We start from the raw sequence: 19,535 nt of genomic DNA, 5'->3' as shown, positions 1-19,535 counted from the left end.
AAAGTCTGTATAGGAGGTGGAGGGACAGAAAGGGGGACTTTGTAAATGTCTTAGATTGGTGGGATTGGGTAAAGGGGAAAACTAAAACCTTTTTCAAGTCGGCAGGATACAAAGTAGCCAGGGAAAGGAAGGCAGAGTACGTGAGGCTTGGCAACAAACTAAGCCTGTTGATAAAATTGCGCGATAACGGAAGAGATGTGCAAGAAGACATCTTGAAAACCAGAAGACAGATAAATAATTATCTAGTGGAAAAAGGGAAGAGCATAATGTACCGCGCTAAATTAGACAAGATGCTGCATGATGAGACATGTTCGCGGTTCTTTTTTAAAAAAGTGTTTTCTAAAAAACCTACCTTCGAAGTAATAGAGAGAGAGACAGGAGGGGAGGTGAGGGGGGAGGAGGTGTACGAAGAGGTAGCATCCTTCTATGAGGACTTATATAAGGTAAAATGGAGGGATGAAGTCCTGGAGGATGACGTGTTAACTACACTTGAAAACAAGTTAGGGGAGGCGGACCAAGTGTCCATCACACATGACATCACCGCTAAAGAAGTGTGGGAGGCGGTCCAGAGTATGGCCGCTAATAAAACGCCTGGTATGGATGGGTTACCGATTGAATATTATCGTATGCTGTGGAGTGTGATAGGGAAAGATGTGTGTGAAGTGTGCCAGTACATGTGGGTGAATGTGGATGTAGCGGAAAGTATGCGAGGTGGAGTGGTTGTATTAATACACAAAAAGGGCAATCTGAAAAATTTAAAAAATTGGCGCCCGATTACGCTTCTTAATGCTGACTATAAAATTTATGCTAAAATCATTGCAAATCGGATGCGTGCGGTAGTGGAGAGCGTGGTGAGCGAGGACCAGTACTGTGCGGTGCCCGGTAGGAGGGTGCATGAGAGTCTGTGTCTGGTGCGGGATTGTCTGGGAGATTGTAAGGAGCGAAAGAAGAGTGTGTATGTGGTGAGCTTGGACTTTGAAAAAGCGTATGATAGGTTGTCGCATGGGTTCTTGTTCCGAGTGTTGGTGTGCATGGGGTTCCCGGGTATGTTTGTAGAGCGAGTGAGGAGTCTGTATGAAAGGATTTATAGTAGTATGTTAGTGAATGGGAAGGTTGGAAGGAGAGTGAATGTGATGTCTGGTGTGCGTCAGGGGTGTCCGCTGTCGGCCGTGGTTTTCATCTGCGCCATGGAGCCGTTACTATGTCTAATAAGACAGGATAAGATGATAAGGGGGATCCACATCCCAGGTAGTGACGGCAGAGAGCTAAAGGTGTGTGCGTATATGGATGATGTGTGTGTGATGTGTGAGTCTGAGAGTGCAGTGAGGAGAGTGAAGCTGTTGGTGTCCGTGTTTTGTGGTGCGTCTGCGTTCCGTGTCAACTGGGATAAAAGTGAGTGCAAGGTGTTTGGTGAGACTGGAGTGGATGCAGATATAGGTTTAAATATTGTGTCCGGGCCAATTAAAATTCTAGGCATTAGGTTTAATAACAATTTACAGGGGGAAGAGAGCTGGGAGGAGGCAAGACAGAAGGTGGAGAACCGGTTAAATTATTGGAAATTACGCAACCTGACTATGATAGGCAAAATCGTAATATTAAAGAGCGTAATTTTGCCCATTTTCTTATACGTGGCATTAGTTTTCCCTCCGGGATACATGGGTCAGAGGAGGCTGAACAGAGTCATGTTTTTGTTCTTCTGGGGGTCCAAAATGGAACGTCTGAGGAGGGAGGTAGTGTACAAGAGTTGGGAGAGAGGAGGGATGGGCTTTCCCAATTTAGAGACATACTTTGGATGCAACAGCGTAGTTTTCCTACTAAGCATGTTGCAAAAAACCACCAAAGGGGCGTGCATGATGAGGTATCTAGCAGGGAGATGGTTTGTACGTATGAAATGGTGCGAATACGACTTGAGGAAACCAGTTGCTTTCCAAATCCCTAAGTGGTATGAATGGACAGTATGTTTTGTGGCGAAGTTTGAGTTGGATGACTGCGAAGTGAATGTACTTAAGAATAAGCGAATGGTTAAACGAATGATTGAGAGTAAGGACGAGATGTCTGATATTAATTCTGTTAGCAGAGTGAATGTGGAGAGAGTGTGGAAGAAAGTGCGGATGGATGGGATGAGCAATAGGCAGAGTGAGATTGTATGGCAGAGTCTGCATGGCGTGTTACCGGTGCGAGAGTTTCAGCGTGTGAGAGGTTTGGTGAGGAGTGAGAGATGTCCGAGAGAGGGGTGCGGTGGATGTGAGAATGTGGTTCATTTATTTTGGAACTGCAGCCATGCACAAAATGTGCTGCGGAGACTTGGTCCGTTATGTAAGGAAATAACAGGAGTTAATTTCATGTCCTTTGAGTTAGTTATGTTTGGTTTGGGTGCGAGAGGCAGTGTGAGAGAGAGACTGTTGTGGCTGTTTATGGCGTGCGTGAAGGAAGTGTTGTGGGATGTAAGGAATGTGTATGTGTTCAAGAGGAAGGATGTAAGTGAGAGGGACAGCGTGCGAATGGTGTTGGGGAAATTATACTTCATTTATTTATGGGACAAAAGAAAGGATGGAGTCGATGCGGAAGGAATATGGAAGGTTAAAAAATGGATACAATTAGTTGATTTGTCATGATTTGTAATGTATTTATGTTGTATAATGTGATGGATTTATTATGTTGTGAATAAATAAAAACCTTTGGTTATAAAAAAAAAAAAAAAAAAATCTGTTCTTATCAGTTTAATATCTGATACGTCCCCTATCTGGGGACCATATATTAAATGGATTTTTAGAACAGGGAGCTGGAAAAAGAGCTTGCTCTGTCCACTCCACGCATTGACCTGGTATTGCAGTACCTCCAGGACCGGTGCACCCCCTTTCCTACAGCAGTTTCCAAAAGCAGAAAAACAAAACTGACGAGCAAGAGGTGCAGCGCAGCTGTGGCGGCTGCTGCTACCACCACCCAAGCACTTTGATTGACACTCAGCCCGTCTGCTCGCAACATTGTATCCACTGAGCAGCTGCGTCTGCCAGAGTGTGCACAGCACAGGTACAACTGGAAGCAAAACAACACACACACCAGTTCATATGGCAGCCGCACTCTATAGTTCGTACCTACCGCTGCGCTAATAGCCAAGTTGGAAACATCGGGCAGGCACAGCGTATCCTGGCAGCCTGCGTCTGTATGCTTCACGTATTCGGGTCATGGGTGTATGTGCAGGGGGCCCGGAGCCCCAGGGGGCCCATAAAGTCTCTCTTCCCCACATTGTAAACCAATGCTATCAATGAAGCTTTATAGTTTGGGGGCCCAGTTCCAGACTTTGTACTCGGGCCCCGCAGCTTCAAGTTACACCTCCAGATCAGGATAATGCTAGGCCATTCCAACCAGCCTGTGTGTGTGACCTGCAGTCGCTGGTAGTCGAAAAGCGGCCGGCCCCGGATGCGCGCTTCAGAGTGGACAGACAGCAGCGGACCCCCAATCACACAGGCCCAAGGCTTGCTATGTAGCACGGAATACCTCATTGGACTGCAGCACTCCACGCGGGCTGAGATACACGCTCCACGTGGGATGGGCAGTATTCGTCCATGAAGATCCAGGCCAACGTTTAGAGATGGAGCAACACTCGGGGAGCAAAGAACTCCAACGAACGGACGTCTACTTTACAAGGATGTATTGCTTTATTCAATGCATGGACACAGAAACAGTTCAACCGCTCGATTACAGACCGCAGTCAATACAGTAAAGAAAGAAATGTGTCTGTTTAATGTAAACTTGCATGGAGCTCGTTTGTCAGCCACTGACTGACTGAATGCTGAAACGTGGTCTAACGTTACATGCACCACCAGGGATAAGGCCTTGCCTATAAGCATTCCCCAGCTGGCAAAAACGGAACCTCCCTGCCTATTCCTCACCATGGAAGAACGGAACCTACCTTTTTTTAAAAAAAAGAAAGCCACAGCAGCAGCCAACTAGATTTTGGTAGGCCGCTGTCTCCCCCTTGTGTGCTGCATAAAAAATGCACTCCACTAAAAATAACAATGATCCACGAAATAGAGCGTATGGAGAGAACGAGGCTTCTAGATGAGCCGTCAGGCTATGATAAATTGTATCACACCTGGGCGATATGGATAGATGCCCGGAGCTCACCCCTATTTACCAAGTGGTTACAGACAGGGACATGTGAGTAACACGTTTAAACCACAATTGTAAAGAGAAACAACAATTCCGGAGCCCGCCCCCCCCCCCCCCTTTTTGTTTTATTTTCTCTTTCTCCCGTGTCATAGATACCTACCCTCCCTTACCACTCCCCCCCCCCCTTACCCTCCCCTCATTCCCCTGTTTGTAGACCTTATAAAATATCACAGACAAACATGATATAGTTCAACTCGAAATTGATTTATTAAGTTTCATTGTCAAAGTTATTTTTACATTGCTTTGAGATAAGGCAAAAGTTTCCCCCCCTCCATGAAACCAATAAAACCTATATTGAATAAAATAAAAATGATGCAGTTACCGGTAGCTCTGCAGCTTCTTGGTGGAAATAAAGACCATCTCCCGTCTCCCAGCTGCAGCAGAGACTGACTGAAATGGCTGCCAAGCCCGGTATTAATGCTTCTAAATTGATGACATCACAAAGGAGTGACATCGTCAGCCTTCCAAACACCTGGCTCAATTGCATACAGTATGTATGTATGTATGCATGTATGTGAGTCTATCTATCTATCTATCTATCTATCTATCTATCTTTATTAATTATGTAGAATATAGATATGGATTATTTCTAATTTACAGATTTTGTAGATATAGATTAAAGATAGATTTAAGATTGTATGTGTGTGTGTATATGTGTGTATGTGTGTGTGTGTGTGTGTGTGTGTGTGTGTGTATGTATGTATGTATGTATGTATGTATATATATATATATAATGTATATATGTAAAAAAAATATAAAATCTGTAGGTATGTATGTATGTATGGCGGGCGGGCAAAAAAGGCCTGCTGTATGTTTTTAAGTTCTTCGGATGACCATGCCGCTCTAATATTCTCCTTACTAGGGTCTACTAATGCTGGCCCAGGGGAAGGCAATAAAGCCCTATGGGGCCGAAGCCAATTTCCCTTATTTTAGGTAAAAAGTTTCCATCCGTCCCTACTCGAAATGCGGCTGGCCGAAGAGATCCCTCCAACCGACCGGCCGACGCACCTTCAGAGACAAACTAGTGCTTGCTTCTAGTGTCATCGCCGGCTTAACCCTCGTTTGTAGGGAGCTGACGAGTCCTGCAGCAGCAGGCTCTGCAAGCCTAGGATGCGTGAGCACGGTGCAAGAGGAAGGACTGAGGGTGTGAGGCTGGGCGCGGTTGAGAAGGCGTGGGGCGGGGCTATGGAAAGTTTTACTAGCTCTCCCAGCTGCCTGGGTGCATTGTGGGTGCGCCCAGAGTGCTGGCTGAGCGTGTTGCCTCAAGCCTTGGAAGTGGAGTTGGGCGGACCGGGCTACAGGTGAAACCCATTTCGGGTTATCGCTTCTCGGCCTTTTGGCTAAGACCAAGTGTACCTAGTACAGGAAGTCTTAGCCGGAAGGTAACTCGGGTACCCCTCTCCTTTGCCTGGCGGGATCGCCCACTTCGGTGGGCTTCACCCGCCTGCTGCCATCAGGGAGAGGGATTAGTCCCAGGGTAAACGGGTTGCGATCCCCCTGCCTCTTCTGGTCTCCGGGCCAGAGGAGGGCGCTCACCAACAAATCATCACAAAAGCGGTTTTTGTGATACCCACCAAAAATGGGCGAGGGCCCACACGATATACCGGCATATGCGCGGATCAAGAACACTGTACGTGTTTCTTTTACAGATAGTGCGGACACACGTGGTCTGAAGTATGTGGTCGAGGACGTGCTACAAGGAGTATACAAGGTACAAAAGCGAGAGATCCTTGCGATCCAAGATTACCCCAAGCGACGGATCTATGACGTGACCCTGACCGAGGCGGGCATCTTCAGAGACTTGGTCTCCGCCATTCCAATCAGGAAAGATCCGAAGCTTGAGGGTGTCTTGCTGGTCGAGCACGTCCTCGACATAACCAAACTCGTGGTGATTAAAATGTATTCTCCCTACACTGATGTAAAAGAGGTCGAGGACTTCCTTTTACGTTATTTTAAATCGGTCAGATGTATGGGAAAGATTATGAACGAGTTTGGTATTTGGACCTCGAAGTGGCGATTCCAGGCCACGTGTGTAAGTGACCCCAGTTGGCCCGGGGGAGTGATCTTACCGCCCGCGCGCTTTAAATTGGGGAAAGTGAATGGCGACCTGTACTTTGCGGGAATGCCTGACTTCTGCAGGATCTGCTCACAATACGGTCACCAAAAAGAAAATTGCGCAAGTACATGTAAGAAATGTGGGGGCACAGACCATGAAACGAGTCAATGTAAGAAAGGAAAAGGGTGCTTTTTTTGCGGCGGTGTTGGTCACCTCTACTCGTCTTGTCCCCACAGAGCACAGAAAGCGGAGCAGCAAGGGCGACCCAGACCCGAGGAGCGGCCAGGGCAGCCAGAGAACCGAACAACACCCCCCCAGGGAGAGGAACCTGAGGAGATGGAGGTCTCCAGTGGACCCCCCAAGAAGGACGGTTTAGAGCAGCGGAACATCAAGCGGAGGGTGAGTGACCGGCGGACAGGCTCTCCCTCCCGGGAAACCGGTGGAGGTAGTAGGGCCAAGGAAGCCGGTCCGGACCCTCCCAAGATGCCCGCTCAAGCGGTGCCTGAGGCGGAGGACCCGGGGGGCACGGCGGCAGCAGCAGCAAACAAAAGGAGGAAAGGCTCGGGCGGAAGGTCATACTCGGAGGTGGTGCAGGGGGGAACTCCGGAGATCCCGGCGGAGCCGGAGGACCCGGAGAAAGTACCCCCTGCGGTGTCATCACAGAGGGCCCCTCCCCCTCCCCGGCAGGAGGGGGCGGGGGGAGCCACCTCCGAGAACGGTGGATCAGGAACGAGCCGAGTACCCACCCCGACAGAAGGGGAAGAGATGGAGACGGGAGCTGGCCTGCTAGCCCCCTTGGAGATTCCGGAGGGAATACAGGCGATATGGGATCTCACGCAGATCCCTCTCTCGGGCACCGTAGGGGGTCCACTTAGTGAGGTAGGTTCCTCTCCAGCATCCCCGCTTACGATGGATTCGGATGCGGGGGGGTGCGAGAGTGCCAGCGAGGTCTTTGGCTTGCCCGGAGACTTCTAAGAGAAGACCCTCGTTATCACCTAGTCTCCAATGGCTGCTCTATCGGGACTCACTTTTAATGTCAGAAGCATCGAGAGCCACGTGAGGAGGGTCGCCCTCTTCAGCTATCTGACAATTTTTGCTGCCTCCGTTTTCTTCCTGCAGGAGTGCGGGATCCCGCATAGGGCCCAGTATAAAAAATACCAAGAGGACTGGGTACATGGACCGTCGGTCTGGTCCGGCTCTAACGAGACCAGATCGGCGGGGGTCGCCATTCTTTTTAAAGGGAACGTTTTAATTGATACTATTAACGAAATTTTACCAGGCAGAATTTTATTGGTCAAAGCTTTTATTAATGGTATAAAATGGCAGTTTTTAAACTTTTACGGATCAGCAGATAAGAACGAACGTGCAGAAATGCTAGAGATTTTACCCCTTTTTATTAGCGATTCTGATCCTCTTATTTTAGCGGGGGATTTTAATTGCATTTTAAAGGGGGAACGCCGGCTTTCCAGCTCAGTAAGTAGAAATTATGACAAGACCTCTGCTATACTAAACAACGTGATTTTAGACGCCAAACTTACTGATGCTTTTAAAACATGCAACCCCAATGCATCAGAGGAAGCCGGCGTCACCTGGAGCAACAAGATCTGCAGCTCCAGGATAGATTTTATGTTCTGTTCTTATCAAGTACTGCCTTTTAGATGTGATTCTTTTACTAACGTGTTTTCTGATCACAAGCTTTTATATTTTAAAGTTGATACCGTTTTTAAGAGAAAAGCTGGTAAGAATGCCTGGAAGTTTAACGTGTCCCTTTTAGAAGATCCGCAGATTTTATCTGATTTTATCACTTTTTATAGAAACTGCAGGCGAGTGAAAGATCCCAACACTCCCACCAGCCAGTGGTGGGAGAAGATGAAACAAAAATTCAAATCATTTTTTATCAAGGTTGGGATCGCCAAGGCTAAAGCAAAACGCACATTTTATTCTAATCTGAATACTCGCCTGCAGACCCTGTATAAGTTCCGTGAACATGATATAGAGGTGGACCACGAGATCATCGAGGTGAAGAAAGAGATCGCCCGGTGCCTGGAGCAGAGAGGAAAAGAGATCATATTCCGTTCGAAAGTGAAACATCTGGAGGAGAACGAGACCTGCTCCAGGTACTTCTTTAAGAAAATACGAGACAAGCGGACAGTCCTCGATGATCTCGATGGCACCAAGGACATACAGGGTATTTTAAAGAAAGTGTATGAGTTTTATGCGGATCTTTTTAATACAAAAACTGTTGACAGTGATTTTATGAACGACTCGTTGAAGGAGATCACTGACGTTTTAGATCCTGGTTCTCGTGAGATTTTATCACGGGGCATCACAGAACAGGAGATTTTAGACACTATTAAGAGTTTTAAACCAGGTAAGGTGCCTGGGCCCGATGGTATACCCATAGAGTTTTATGTCACCTTTTTTGGTATTTTTAAGGATGACCTTTTCTCCCTTTTTACTGAGGTTTTTATGTCGAAAGCCCTCCCGGGGTCCTGGAAGAAGGGTGACGTGTCTCTTTTATACAAGAAAGGAGACAAAACTGATATCAAAAACTGGAGACCGATCACCCTTCTGAACAGTGACTACAAGATAATGGCCAAAATATGCGCAAATAGACTCAAGACCGTAATAAGCAAAGTTGTACACCCCAACCAGGTCTGTGGGGTGCCCGGGAGGAGCATATGGGAGAATCTTAACCTCTTAAAAGATTGTATTAGTGACACAAAGTCCAGGAACGGGAAAATGGCGGTTTTAACTATAGACTTTGAAAAAGCCTTTGACCGTGTGTCACACTTTTATCTTTTTAAGGTTTTAGAGAGAATGGGTATACCGGAAGGTTTTTTATTGTCTTTAAAAGCGTTTTACAATAACTGCACGAGTAGAATTTTAGTCAATGGTTTTAGGACACAGGAAGTGCTTTTAAAGTCCGGGGTGAAGCAGGGGTGTCCCTTGTCCCCACTACTTTTTATCTGCACACTAGAGCCTCTCCTATGCACCATAAGACGGGACAAGCTGATCCGTGGGATCCCCCTGCCCGGTGGGGGGGGGGATCGAGGCCAAAGTAGTGGGGTACATGGACGATGTGGCAATTCTTGGAAGGGACACCCTGTCGATCCAGAGAGCAACCAGACAAATAGAGTTTTATTGCTGCGCCTCGGGTTTTAAGGTAAATTTTAACAAAAGTAGTATTTTAAACATCGGGGACCTGCCATTGTCAGATGTCCCCATTCCTGTGTCCGACTCGGTGCAGATTTTAGGGGTCTCCTTCAACGAGGACAACAGAGGTCTTAACAGCTGGGACTTGGTGGCACAAAAGATAAACAAGAAAATATGTATGTGGAATATGAGAAGGTTGACCATGGAGGGGAGGGTTTTAATCATAAAAATGGTGATTTTACCGATTTTATTGTATCTAAGCCTAGTGTTCCCCCCTCCTGGTAGAATTTTTAACAAAATCGTAAAAGCTGTTTTTACCTTCTTCTGGAGCTCCAAAATGGAAAAACTAAAAAGAGAAATAGTAATGAAGCCAAAAATAATGGGCGGTAAAGACTTCCCCGATCTGAAAGCCTTTTTATATATAAAGTATTTTAGCATGTGCCTGGGCGCACTTTTTAAAAACCACGCATGGTCTTACTTTTTACGCTACAACACAGGTTATTTTATGAGGCGGAACGGATGGTTCAAAACGGTTTTAAACTCCCCTTATTCTTTTAATCTGTCCAAAGACTATGCGATTTTAGAGAAAATTGTGGTTTTATATGATCTTACTGGGAAAAGTGCACAGGTTTTAATGAATTCTAAATTAATGATAAAGAGTTTTAAGGAAAGTGGTTTTTATGTTCAAGTCAGCAATTTTAATGAGCGCAAAACAAAGGACACCTGGAGACTTGTTAATAATCATATTTTTAACCCACAGAAGGATCTGGCCTGGAGCTGCATACACGACTGTCTTCCATGCCGGGCATTCCAGCATCGTAGAGGACTGACCAACACCGCCGCATGCCCAAGACCCGGATGTACAGAAGAAGAGACGACGACCCACCTGATATGGACTTGCTTTTTAACAAAGAGGATATGGACTCAGTTTTTACCGTTGCTTAAGAAAATAACAAGACTAAAAAAGCTAACACTGGAAGGAGTATTATATGGATGTCTGGAATGCCCCACACGGACTGAGAGAATTATGGCATGGAAGATGGTCAACTCAGTGAAGGCAGCTCTGTGGAAATCCAGAAATATTTTAGTTTTTAAGCATGAGGTTTTATCGGTTAAAGATATTTTATCCATTGCTCTTAACGAATTATATGAATATTATATTGTGGACAGGAAAAACTTTCCTATTTTATCGAGAAAATGGCTGATCGGGGAATGGAGCTCCATCATATAGTGCCACCAAGTGCCCTTTTATGTGATTTTAATGTGGATTTTTAACAACATGTAAATATATGTAGACAAGTTTTAAAATGTTTTATATGGTATGTTTTAATATGTTACACAATGTGTTTTAATGTACTATATGAGCATTTTTACTATGTCTGAAATTTGTTGTTAAAATAAAAATACCCCTCGGGGTTTGTCAACTTAAAAAAAAAAAAAAAAAAAAAAATCTGTTCTTATCAGTTTAATATCTGATACGTCCCCTATCTGGGGACCATATATTAAATGGATTTTTAGAACAGGGAGCTGGAAAAAGAGCTTGCTCTGTCCACTCCACGCATTGACCTGGTATTGCAGTACCTCCAGGACCGGTGCACCCCCTTTCCTACAGCAGTTTCCAAAAGCAGAAAAACAAAACTGACGAGCAAGAGGTGCAGCGCAGCTGTGGCGGCTGCTGCTACCACCACCCAAGCACTTTGATTGACACTCAGCCCGTCTGCTCGCAACATTGTATCCACTGAGCAGCTGCGTCTGCCAGAGTGTGCACAGCACAGGTACAACTGGAAGCAAAACAACACACACACCAGTTCATATGGCAGCCGCACTCTATAGTTCGTACCTACCGCTGCGCTAATAGCCAAGTTGGAAACATCGGGCAGGCACAGCGTATCCTGGCAGCCTGCGTCTGTATGCTTCACGTATTCGGGTCATGGGTGTATGTGCAGGGGGCCCGGAGCCCCAGGGGGCCCATAAAGTCTCTCTTCCCCACATTGTAAACCAATGCTATCAATGAAGCTTTATAGTTTGGGGGCCCAGTTCCAGACTTTGTACTCGGGCCCCGCAGCTTCAAGTTACACCTCCAGATCAGGATAATGCTAGGCCATTCCAACCAGCCTGTGTGTGTGACCTGCAGTCGCTGGTAGTCGAAAAGCGGCCGGCCCCGGATGCGCGCTTCAGAGTGGACAGACAGCAGCGGACCCCCAATCACACAGGCCCAAGGCTTGCTATGTAGCACGGAATACCTCATTGGACTGCAGCACTCCACGCGGGCTGAGATACACGCTCCACGTGGGATGGGCAGTATTCGTCCATGAAGATCCAGGCCAACGTTTAGAGATGGAGCAACACTCGGGGAGCAAAGAACTCCAACGAACGGACGTCTACTTTACAAGGATGTATTGCTTTATTCAATGCATGGACACAGAAACAGTTCAACCGCTCGATTACAGACCGCAGTCAATACAGTAAAGAAAGAAATGTGTCTGTTTAATGTAAACTTGCATGGAGCTCGTTTGTCAGCCACTGACTGACTGAATGCTGAAACGTGGTCTAACGTTACATGCACCACCAGGGATAAGGCCTTGCCTATAAGCATTCCCCAGTTGGCAAAAACGGAACCTCCCTGCCTATTCCTCACCATGGAAGAACGGAACCTACCTTTTTTTAAAAAAAAGAAAGCCACAGCAGCAGCCAACTAGATTTTGGTAGGCCGCTGTCTCCCCCTTGTGTGCTGCATAAAAAATGCACTCCACTAAAAATAACAATGATCCACGAAATAGAGCGTATGGAGAGAACGAGGCTTCTAGATGAGCCGTCAGGCTATGATAAATTGTATCACACCTGGGCGATATGGATAGATGCCCGGAGCTCACCCCTATTTACCAAGTGGTTACAGACAGGGACATGTGAGTAACACGTTTAAACCACAATTGTAAAGAGAAACAACAATTCCGGAGCCCGCCCCCCCCCCCCCCTTTTTGTTTTATTTTCTCTTTCTCCCGTGTCATAGATACCTACCCTCCCTTACCACTCCCCCCCCCCCTTACCCTCCCCTCATTCCCCTGTTTGTAGACCTTATAAAATATCACAGACAAACATGATATAGTTCAACTCGAAATTGATTTATTAAGTTTCATTGTCAAAGTTATTTTTACATTGCTTTGAGATAAGGCAAAAGTTTCCCCCCCTCCATGAAACCAATAAAACCTATATTGAATAAAATAAAAATGATGCAGTTACCGGTAGTTCTGCAGCTTCTTGGTGGAAATAAAGACCATCTCCCGTCTCCCAGCTGCAGCAGAGACTGACTGAAATGGCTGCCAAGCCCGGTATTAATGCTTCTAAATTGATGACATCACAAAGGAGTGACATCGTCAGCCTTCCAAACACCTGGCTCAATTGCATACAGTATGTATGTATGTATGCATGTATGTGAGTCTATCTATCTATCTATCTATCTATCTATCTATCTATCTATCTATCTATCTATCTATCTTTATTAATTATGTAGAATATAGATATGGATTATTTCTAATTTACAGATTTTGTAGATATAGATTAAAGATAGATTTAAGATTGTATGTGTGTGTGTATATGTGTGTATGTGTGTGTGTGTGTGTGTGTGTGTGTGTGTGTGTGTATGTATGTATGTATGTATGTATGTATATATATATATATAATGTATATATGTAAAAAAAATATAAAATCTGTAGGTATGTATGTATGTATGGCGGGCGGGCAAAAAAGGCCTGCTGTATGTTTTTAAGTTCTTCGGATGACCATGCCGCTCTAATATTCTCCTTACTAGGGTCTACTAATGCTGGCCCAGGGGAAGGCAATAAAGCCCTATGGGGCCGAAGCCAATTTCCCTTATTTTAGGTAAAAAGTTTCCATCCGTCCCTACTCGAAATGCGGCTGGCCGAAGAGATCCCTCCAACCGACCGGCCGACGCACCTTCAGGGACAAACTAGTGCTTGCTTCTAGTGTCATCGCCGGCTTAACCCTCGTTTGTAGGGAGCTGACGAGTCCTGCAGCAGCAGGCTCTGCAAGCCTAGGATGCGTGAGCACGGTGCAAGAGGAAGGACTGAGGGTGTGAGGCTGGGCGCGGTTGAGAAGGCGTGGGGCGGGGCTATGGAAAGTTTTACTAGCTCTCCCAGCTGCCTGGGTGCATTGTGGGTGCGCCCAGAGTGCTGGCTGAGCGTGTTGCCTCAAGCCTTGGAAGTGGAGTTGGGCGGACCGGGCTACAGGTGAAACCCATTTCGGGTTATCGCTTCTCGGCCTTTTGGCTAAGATCAAGTGTACCTGGTACAGGCGGTCTTAGTCGGAAGGTATCTCAGGCACCCCTCTCCTCGGCCTGGCGGGATCGCCCACTTCGGTGGGCTATCCCGCCTGCTGCTATTGGGGAGAGGGACTAGTCCTCGAGTAAACGAGTTGCGATCCCCCTTGCCCGCTTGGCCCTGTGCCAAGTGAGGATACAGTTTACAACTGCGGAGTTGTAAGGCGTTTTGGGCGGAAGGAGTCATGGGTGCGGACCCTGACTCTATACCGGCGTATGCCCGGATACAGAATACCATCCGTGTAATTTTTACTGAGGAAGCGGCGGGTACACGTGGCCTGCGTTATGTGGTAGAGGACGTGCTCATGGGCGTTTTCAATATCCAGAAGCGAGAAATACTGGCAATACAGGACTACCCCAAGCGTAGGACTTATGATGTTACCTTTACGCAGAAAGGTATTTTCAGTGATTTAATCAATGCGATTCCTACTAAACAAGATCCACGGCTTGAGGGTGTCCAGTTGGTTGAGCACGTCCTAGATGTGACCAAGCTTGTAGTGATTAAGATGTATTCTCCCTACGCTGACCAAAAAGAAGTGGAAGCCTTCTTACATGGTTTTTTCAAATCGGTCAAGTGTATGGGAAAGATAATGAACGAGCTTGGTATTTGGACATCTAAATGGAGGTTCCAGGTCACGTGTATTAAGGACCCTGGGTGCCCAGGGGGTCTCAAATTACCGCCTGCTCGTTTTAAACTGGGTAACGTGAGTGGCGACCTCTATTTTGCGGGAATGCCTGATTTTTGCCGCAACTGTAAAAAATATGGCCATGACAAAGACAGTTGCGGCGTCACCTGCAGGAATTGTGAAGGCTCAGATCACGAAACCAATCAGTGTCCTATGGCGAAAAAATGTCATCTATGCGGCAGAGTTGGTCACCTCTTTTATGCTTGTCCCCATAGGCCACGAAATACGGAGCAGCGAGGGCAGCCAAGGAAGCCAGCAGACCAAACCGCACCCCCCCAAGGAGAGGAACAGGAGGACATGGACACTTCCAGCAGACCCCCCCAAAATGAGGAAGGAACATCCAAAGAGCAGCGGCGTAGCAAGAGGAGGGCTACGGATCGGCCGATGGACATCCCATCCCAGAAATCTGGGTCAGAGGGGAAGTCCGATGAAGCTGGTCCTAGCCCGCAGGAGACGCCGGCTGCGAGGGTACCCGAGGCAGAAGACCCCGGGGGTGACGCAGCAGCAATGAAAAGGCGGAAAGGCTCGAAGGCCACCCTGTACTCGGAGGTGGTACGGGGGGGACCCAAGGAAGTACCTGCTGACGCAGCGAAACCGGACGGTCCCCCCAAGGTGCCAACCACCAGTGCCCCTCCCCCTCCCTGCCAGGTGGGGGACCCCAGGGCAACCTCCGAGGTGGTGGCGGCGAGCCGAGTACCCACCCCTGCAGAGGGGAAAAGTGAACGGCAGAAGGCCGATATGTCGACCCCTGGGGTAAGCACATTACCAATGTCATCGATATGGGATCTGTCTGACATTCCTGCCTCGGGTGTCCCGGGGGGGCAGCTGAGTGATGGGAGTTCCTCTCCAGCATCGTCCTTGTTTACTGTAGATTCGGATGCGGGGGGGTATGAGAGCTCCAGCGGGGTCTCTGGCGTAGCCGGAGAGTGTGGTTTTTAAGTTGAACATCGTGAGCGTATTCCAAGACATCTACGCACACACTCAATGATGGCGGACCTTTCATGTCTCACTTTTAACGTAAGAAGCATCGAGAGCAAAGTGAGACGGGCTGCCCTGTTCAACTACTTAACCATTTTTGCTGCTTCCGTATTCTTCCTGCAGGAATGCGGCATCCCGCACAAATCCCAATACAAAAAGTACGAGAAGGATTGGGTACATGGGCCATCAGTCTGGTCTGGATCTAACGAATCCAGATCAGCAGGGGTCGCCATTCTTTTTAAAGGGAACGTTTTTATTGAAAATTTTTATGAAATTTTACCAGGCAGAATTTTATTGGTCAGAGCTTTTATCAACGGTATTAAATGTCAGTTTTTAAATTTTTACGGTTCTCCGGAAAAGAAGGTGAGAGCAGAAATGTTGGAGATTTTACCCCTTTTTATTAACACCTCTTATCCCCTTATTTTAGCTGGAGATTTTAATTGTGTTTTAAGGGGGGAACGCCGGTTCTCTAACTCCGTAAGCAGGAACTACGATAAAACCTCCAATATGCTGAAGAACCTCGTCACAGACCACCTGCTTATGGATGTTTTTAAGACCTGTAACCCGCTTTTACCAGAAGAGGCCGGCGTGACCTGGAGCAACACCACCTGCAGCTCCAGGATCGATTTTATCTTCTGCTCTCACCAGGTACAACCTTTTAGATCTGATGTTTTTAATAATACCCTCTCTGACCACAAGGTTTTATTTTTTAAAGCAAACCTTGGAGAAAGAAGGAGAACCAGTAATGCCTGGAAGATGAACGTGTCCCTTCTACAAGATCCGCAGATTTTATCTGATTTTATTACTTTTTTTAAAGAATGCAGACGGGTAAGAGATCCCAACATTCCCACCAGCCAGTGGTGGGAAAAGATGAAAATCAAGATCAAGGACTATTTTATCAGGGTTGGGATCTCCAAAGCCAAAGAAAAACGGGCTTTTTATTCCAATCTAAATACCCGTCTGCAGACCCTGTACAAGATGAAAGAGCACGGTATAGAGGTAACTAAGGAAGTAATGGACGCCAAGAAAGATATCGCCAAATGCCTGGAGCAGAGAGGTAAAGAAATAATATTCCGTTCTAGAGTCAAGCACCTCGAAGAGAATGAGACCTGCTCCAGGTATTTTTTTAAGAAAGTTACCGAGAGAAAATGTATTTTAAATGAACTCGATGGAATTACCGACGTACAGGGTCTTTTAGGAAAAGTACATGGTTTTTATGCGGATCTTTTTAACACTAAAAGTGTGGATATAAGTTTTATGGAAGACTCATTAAAGGAGATCACGGATGTTTTAGACCCTGTCTCCCAGAGCCTTTTATTACGTGATATTTCGGAGCAGGAGATTTTAGATACCATCCGTAGTTTTAAACCAGGCAAGGTGCCTGGTCCGGACGGTATACCCATCGAGTTTTATGTCACGTTTTACGGAATCTTAAAAGAGGATTTTTATTCTCTTTTTAGCGAGATTTTTAATTCCAAGAGCCTCCCAGGGTCATGGCGGAAGGGTGAGGTGTCTCTATTATACAAGAAAGGGGATAAGACTGATATAAAAAACTGGAGACCCATCACCCTTCTAAACGCCGATTATAAGATCATGGCTAAAATCTGCGCCAACAGACTTAAAGAAATCATACATAAAATTATACACACCAATCAAGTCTGTGGCGTCCCTGGGAGGGCTATACACGAAAATCTTAACCTTTTAAAAGACTGCATCAGCGACACGAAGTCGAGGCATGGCAAAATGGCCATTTTATCCATAGATTTTGAGAAGGCCTTCGACAGAGTGTCGCATTTTTATCTTTTTAAGGTTTTAGAGAAGATGGGTATACCGGAAGGCTTTTTACTGTCTCTAAGAGCCTTTTATGATAACTGCACCAGCAAGATTTTAGTAAACGGTTTTAAGACGCAGGATGTCCTTTTAAAATCCGGGGTGAAGCAGGGGTGTCCCTTGTCCCCACTACTTTTTATCTGTGCACTGGAGCCTCTTTTATGCGCCATAAGGAAAGACAAGCAAGTTCGTGGAGTCCCCCTACCGGGTGGGGGGGGTATCGAGGCCAAAGTAGTGGGGTACATGGATGATGTCGCTGTGCTGTGCAGGGACACCCTCTCAATTCAGAAAACCTTGAGGCAAATTCAGTATTTTTGTTGCTCCTCCGGTTTTAAGGTAAATTTTAATAAAAGCAACATTTTAAATATAGGAGATATGCTTTTAGCGGACATTCCTGTTCCTGTTTCTGAATCAGTGCAGATTTTAGGTGTCTCCTTTAATGAGTCAAACAATGGTTTTACCAGTTGGGACTTGGTGGCACAAAAAATAAACAAAAAACTGTGTATGTGGAGCATGCGGCAGCTGACGCTGGAGGGGAAGGTTTTAATTACAAAGATGATTATTTTACCGATTTTACTATACCTCAGTTTGGTGTTTCCCCCTCCAGACCGGCTGCTAAAGAAAATCACAAAAGCATGCTTCACCTTCCTATGGAACTCCAAGATGGAAAAACTTAGACGAGAAATAGTTTTAAAACCCAAACCCATGGGGGGGAAGGATTTCCCTGATTTTAAGGCTTTTCTTTTAACTAAGTTTTTTAGTATGTGTTTGAATGCTGTTTTTAAGAGTCATTATTGGTCTTACTTCGTCCGTTTTAATACAGGTTATTTTATGCGTAGACATAGGTGGTTTTCCACAGTTTTAAACTCCCCCTATTCTTTTAACCTGACAGACGAGTACAAGATTTTAGCAAAAACGGTGATTTTATATGATCTGAGTGGTAAGACCGTACAATATCTTTTAAATAGTAAAAAAACATATAAGGACATAAAGGAAAGTGGTTTTATGGCGCCTGCAGGGAATTTTAATGAAGAAAAAACAAAACAAATATGGAGAATGGTGAATAATAATTCTCTTTTTAATTCCCAGAAGGACCTTGCCTGGAGCTGCGTTCACGAGTGTCTTCCATGCCGGGCATTCCAGCATCGAAGAGGGCTGACCAACTCTGCCGCATGCCCAAGACCAGGATGCCGAGATGACGAGACGATACAACACCTGATGTGGACCTGTTACTTCGCCCAACTTATATGGACTAAAATAAGCCCTCTTCTACATAAAATCACCCGGATTAAAGAGCTAAAGATGGAGACCGTGCTGTACGGATGCCTGGAGTGCCCCACATGGACCGAGAGGATAATGGCATGGAAGACCATCAACTGCGTGAAGGCGGCTCTATGGAAGGCCCGAAACATTTTACTGTTTAAACATGAGATTTTAACAGTGCAGGACGTTTTATCTATTTGTTTTAGCGAGATGTATGATTATTTTATAATAGATAAAAAGAACTTTCCGATTTTATCCAGAAAATGGCTTTTAAGTGAGTGGAGTTCCATATTGTGATGCCACCAAGTGCCCATTTTATGTGTATGTATATCTGTATTTTTAAAGAGTTTTTTTGTTTTAGAACATTTTAGGTTTTAAAATGTTCCTAAAGTGCATTTATTTTGTAAAACTCTTGATGTTTCAATAAAGTCACCCCACTAGTTGGGGATGTTAACTCAAAAAAAAAATCTGTTCTTATCAGTTTAATATCTGATACGTCCCCTATCTGGGGACCATATATTAAATGGATTTTTAGAACAGGGAGCTGGAAAAAGAGCTTGCTCTGTCCACTCCACGCATTGACCTGGTATTGCAGTACCTCCAGGACCGGTGCACCCCCTTTCCTACAGCAGTTTCCAAAAGCAGAAAAACAAAACTGACGAGCAAGAGGTGCAGCGCAGCTGTGGCGGCTGCTGCTACCACCACCCAAGCACTTTGATTGACACTCAGCCCGTCTGCTCGCAACATTGTATCCACTGAGCAGCTGCGTCTGCCAGAGTGTGCACAGCACAGGTACAACTGGAAGCAAAACAACACACACACCAGTTCATATGGCAGCCGCACTCTATAGTTCGTACCTACCGCTGCGCTAATAGCCAAGTTGGAAACATCGGGCAGGCACAGCGTATCCTGGCAGCCTGCGTCTGTATGCTTCACGTATTCGGGTCATGGGTGTATGTGCAGGGGGCCCGGAGCCCCAGGGGGCCCATAAAGTCTCTCTTCCCCACATTGTAAACCAATGCTATCAATGAAGCTTTATAGTTTGGGGGCCCAGTTC

At 46.1% G+C, this 19,535-nt stretch overlaps 3 non-coding genes across 3 annotated transcripts; all 3 read left to right on the top strand.

Moving 5' to 3' along the window:
- Nucleotides 1–2,671: 2,671 nt before the first annotated feature.
- LOC136599550 (U2 spliceosomal RNA) lies at nucleotides 2,672–2,858 on the top strand. Its single transcript, XR_010789097.1, has one exon. It is a non-coding gene; the product is annotated as a U2 spliceosomal RNA (small nuclear RNA).
- Nucleotides 2,859–10,805: 7,947 nt separating this feature from the next.
- LOC136599563 (U2 spliceosomal RNA) lies at nucleotides 10,806–10,988 on the top strand. The gene has a single exon (XR_010789107.1). It is a non-coding gene; the product is annotated as a U2 spliceosomal RNA (small nuclear RNA).
- Nucleotides 10,989–18,911: 7,923 nt separating this feature from the next.
- Nucleotides 18,912–19,098, top strand: LOC136599539 (U2 spliceosomal RNA). The gene has a single exon (XR_010789087.1). It is a non-coding gene; the product is annotated as a U2 spliceosomal RNA (small nuclear RNA).
- Nucleotides 19,099–19,535: the final 437 nt, after the last annotated feature.

This window comes from Eleutherodactylus coqui, unplaced genomic scaffold (assembly GCF_035609145.1).
Source record: "Eleutherodactylus coqui strain aEleCoq1 unplaced genomic scaffold, aEleCoq1.hap1 HAP1_SCAFFOLD_101, whole genome shotgun sequence".
NCBI classification, from domain to species: Eukaryota; Metazoa; Chordata; class Amphibia; order Anura; family Eleutherodactylidae; genus Eleutherodactylus; species Eleutherodactylus coqui.
The sequence above is the reverse complement of the archived record's forward strand: the minus strand, read 5'-3'. Positions and strand labels throughout refer to the sequence as shown.